Source organism: Portunus trituberculatus, chromosome 44 (genome assembly GCF_017591435.1).
Source record: "Portunus trituberculatus isolate SZX2019 chromosome 44, ASM1759143v1, whole genome shotgun sequence".
Classification (NCBI taxonomy): Eukaryota; Metazoa; Arthropoda; class Malacostraca; order Decapoda; family Portunidae; genus Portunus; species Portunus trituberculatus.
Window position 1 is genome coordinate 15,576,513 of NC_059298.1, and position 5,046 is coordinate 15,581,558.

Below are 5,046 nucleotides of genomic sequence, written 5' to 3' on the forward strand. Positions count from 1 at the left end.
TATGATGGTTTTGATTATCCAGTAGACAGTAAACTTTGCACAGGTACATGTGGGCAGATTTAGGTGGAAGTTTGACTAGGGAAGGTATGAGAGCAAAACCAACCACAGGACTGAGGATGATTGGAGATATTGTATTGTATATCCAATCCAAGAGCCTTCCAAGGATTACGACTGGAGAGAGCATAAAAAGCACCTATGAGAAGAATCTTAATACTAGGCAGGCATGAAATAGTGGAAGGGTAATGGTAAAGGAGAGATAAGCCAAGAATGACTCAGTGTTCAGTTTCTAATAAAGATCTGACTGAAGCTTTACTGATAGTCACTTTGGTACTGAATGGGTGAAATTAAGGAAATAAGATGTTTTAGATTGAGTGCCAAGATTCTTGAGGAAAGTTATTTTGATAGCTCATAAAATTTTGTATTGATGAAATAAATTCTTGGCAAGTTGATTTAGCATGACTCCAGACTGCAATAAATAAAGTAAGAACATGAAGTTCGGGAGATAGAAAGTGAAAATCCTGTAGAAGCTATCTCCATCATGGATAGAATGAGAGTAAGCAAAGATAAATCAAGGTTTATGAGCTTTTGTGTGATTATAGTATGTTATTTACTTAATGAAGAATCCTTATTTACAGTTATAAACTATTTCAGAGTTCCTAGGAATGAGGTATAGATAAAACTTTTTTCACACTGAAATAAAAATTTTACTTAAAAAACCCACTTTCAAGTAACAATTTTTATATCAATATTTTTCTTCTCCAAATACTATATAAACTTTGTGGAAAATCTTCTATTGGAAAAAAAAAATAGAATAAAAAAAAATAATAATTTCAAATACTTGTGTCTAAGTATTAAAATATGTTCTTTATTTAAAGAAGAATCCTCATACGCAATTGCAAAATATATTAGGGTTCCTAGGAATGCAGCATAGATAACCTTTTTTCACTTGAGAATAAAATGAACACACTTAAAAAAAAAACTTTCAAGTGATACATAATTTTTGTATCAATATTTTTCTCCAAATATTTCCTAAATTGTCTGTAAACTTTGAGGAAAGTCTTTTACTGCAAAACTTTTGATATTATAAATTTCAGATATCTAAGAAAATCTGAAATTTTTTTAGTTTGTCTAATTATTAGAGAAGACTGTACTCCTTATCTAAATTAGAACCCTTATAAACATTTATAAAGTGTTTTAGATTTTCTAAAAATGCAGCATAGATAAACTTTTTTCATTTAAGAATAAAAAGGAGATATTAAAAATATTTAAAAATCCACTTCTTCAACTGGTGTATAATTCTTATATCAATATTCTTGTTCTCCAAATACTTCTTGATTATCCATAAATTTAGAGGAAAATCTTTTATTGCAAAAAATAAAATTCCATACCTGCATTTAAACAAAAATTATATAAATTCTATTTCAAATATTTTTGTATAATTATTAGATTATATTCAGTCAAAGAGAAACCCTTACTAACAGTCGTAAAATACTTCAGAGTTCCTAGGAATGCATTAAAGAACTTTTTTTACTTAAAAATAAAATTAATATACTTTAAAGAATCCCACTTTTTCAACTGACATATTTTCTATATCAATATTTTCTTCTCCAAATACTATTTTGAATTGTCTAAATTTAGAGAAAAATCTCTTATAGAAAAGTTTTATAATTTCAGTACATCTCTGGACCCGTATTAAAAAAATCAGAAAAAAATGAGTTTGAAATACTTTTGTCTGATAATTTGATTATGTTCTTAACCCTCAAATGGAAATGCCCAATTTCACTCAAACTAATTGTGTCCTGACTCCATTTGAACTCACTGCAAAAATATTGAAAAAAGAATATATGGATCATCTTTGTTGAGTTACACTTGATCATATTTGAAAAAGAAAGTATCCTGTAGAACAATGAAGGTATAAACATAAAAATTTATGTTCATACTTAGTATTCAGGATTTATTTGAAAAATATTGAAAAAAATAGTGAGTGGCATATAGCGTACAGCTAAATAAAAATTCTTTGGAAAGAAAAGTAAGAAAAATTGAATTATTTTCATACTAAAATGGTTACTCTTTCTAAGAAATAGTGTATAATTCTTAATTTGCTTCCCAACTGTGGTGCTCTGACTAAATGAAAATGAACAATTTTTGTTTCTCATTTTGATAAATAAACAGATAAATAAACGAATAAACAGAACCTGCATACCCACAACATGGTTTATTATGATGATTTTTGCTTGAACATATTACTAAAACCATTATTTCAAAATTATTTATAAATTGTTTACTCTCCATCCCAGTTGTGGTGCTCTGAACAAAAAGAAAGGGGATTCCTGAAAATGTGATTTTCTATAAATAACCAAGTCAGCTGTGACTGGCTCATAGGCTTCAGTGAATGTTATTGCATCAGTGAAATCTACAGTTTCCTCAGCCACCAGTTTCTGTGTTCTCTCATCAGACAATCCACATGGCTGTGACATGTCAAATTTACCTATAAAAAAAAAAAAAAAAAAAATAGTAATAACTTTTACACACATTTAGAAAGAGAAGAACTGTACCAGGACTTTATCAAATCCCAGCAAACATATTTAGCATGAGTTAGAGGTACTAAAGCCCTGTATATCACATATACAGGCCTATAAACAATGTTTTCCCCCTACGTATGTTCATGAGTCAATATTTCATAAACGAACCTTGTGGGTCCACCTGGCATCACAGCCTTTACCTAGGAAGGAAAGAGCATTGCCAGTGAGGAACCCGTCTGTCCTCCTCTAGAGCTGATGACCAACAGACACTCGACTCAGATCCATAGACCTTGGAGCCAGGTATGTGTGAAAAATGGCGCGCTTTATCAAAACCACTAACTAGTGACTCCATGTGGAGTCACGTTCCTGTCTAAGGGTTGATATAAATAAGAGCTGTTATACAAATTATACAGCTGTAAAGTAATTTAGAGTTCCTATAAAAGTCTGTTTTACTCCAAAGTGGCTCCAGAGTCTCAGTCTGAATGGGGTCCTGGAGGAATGTGTGGTTGTCAGATAATGAGGAAAACCATAAACTATCCTTGTGATAAGTGTGTTGATCAACAGAAACCAAGTATTATTCACATAATATGAATTATATTTTCAATAAGCTGCAATATGTTTTGAATCCAGAACCCACTTTAGAGTAGACAGACTATAGGAATGTGGAATAGATTACCTTTTTTCACTTTTAAAATAAAATGAACATAAGAAAAATCTCACTTTTTTGAGTGATGAATAATTTTTGTATCATTATTCTTCTCCAAATATTTCTTTAATTGTCTGTAAACTTAAGAAAAAAACTTTCATCACAGATTTAAAAATTTTTCATACTGGTCTGGACCTGCGTTAAAGAAACAAATATAAATGTAATTTTAAATATTTTTGTGTGATTATTAGAATAAGTTTTTTTTTAATTTAGAGAAGAACCTTATTAACAGTTATAAAGCATTTTAGAGATTCTAGGAATGCAGCATAGATAATAGATTTCTTTTTAACTTTACAATAAAATTATTCTGAAGATACTTAAAAAAATCTACTCTTCATCTGATATGTGATTTTAATATTAGTACATATGTTTCTTTTCCAAACAGTAATCAAATGGTCTGTAAACTGAGAGGAAATTCTTTTATTACATTTAAAAAATTTCTCTAATGGTTGGGACCTGCATTGAAAAATTTGAGAAGAAAATTATTTCAGTTACTTTGTCTGTTTTTAGAATACTGTTAGGCCAGGCACATAAGTGTCTTTCTCACAGGGTTTGTGTATTGCAGTTTCATTGCCGGGAGACTGGTAACGGTCCATGGAGAATGATACGCTGGGCAGAACTTGTGAAGTTTAATTTCTTGTACAAATGAACTGGATACAACAGCAGCAAGTCCAACATAAGACCTCTGTCTCTGCTCTTACTACTGTTCTCATTAACTCTTCTCGGACTAACTGGTACTGGCTCAGTACCTTATTTTGTACAAGTATCTGTTACATCTAGATAATTCTAATACATTACAGAATCTCCCACCCCTCTCCCCCTTGCTTTTTCTCTGAGTGACACTCTCTCTCTCTCTCTCTCTCTCTCTCTCTCTCTCTCTCTCTCTCTCTCTCTCTCTCTCTCTCTCTCTCTCTCTCTCTCTCTCTCTCTCTCTCTCTCTCTCTCTCTCTCTCTCTCTCTCTCTCTCTCTCTCTCTCTCTCTCTGAAGTGGCAGGTTGATCCCCTTCTCCCCTCCCCCGTCACCATTTCTGACAAACATACACAACCCATATAACTCTCAGCAACAAGTTGGTGCTATAACAGGGGAGCATCAGCGCCCACTGCACCAACCTGACGTGGAAATGAGCAGTATTAGTCTAGAAAACCGTAGATTTTTTTTTTCCTGCGCACTTTTTTTTTTTTTTTTTTTATTGCTGGTGCTCGTGCGCCCCAAAATAGATTGTGCCGTGGGCGGTTGCCCACATTACCCATAGCAAAAACTGGCTCTGATTTCAGACATGTTCTTCTCCAGAAAACTTATTGAATAAGTGTAAACTTAGAGGAAAATCATTTATCACAAATTTTTGAAATGTTCATACAAGTCTGGACCTGCTTTAGAAATTGGATATAAATTTAATTTCAAATATTTTTTCATGATTATTAGAATCTATTCTTTATTGTAAGAAGAAACTTTATTAATGGTTATAATGCGTTTTTCGAGTTCCCAGGAATGCTGCAAAGATAACAAACGTTTTTTTTTAAATTTAGAAACAATATACTTAAAAAAAAACTTTTTAACAAATCAAATTTCTCTATCAATATTTTTCTTCAAATCCTTATTGAATATCTACAAACTTGACGATTTTTTTTTTCTTACACAGTCTTTTCACTTGTGGCATGCAACAGATGTGTGAACCTATTTTGAAACCAGATCTACAACTTAAATTTCCTGTTTTATTAAATTTTGTTTATTTATTTTATTTTTTTCAAGATCTTATTCTTAAACAATAAAAGTTGGCAAGGTTTCTATAAATCTCTCTGCATTCAGTTTTCTTTTGG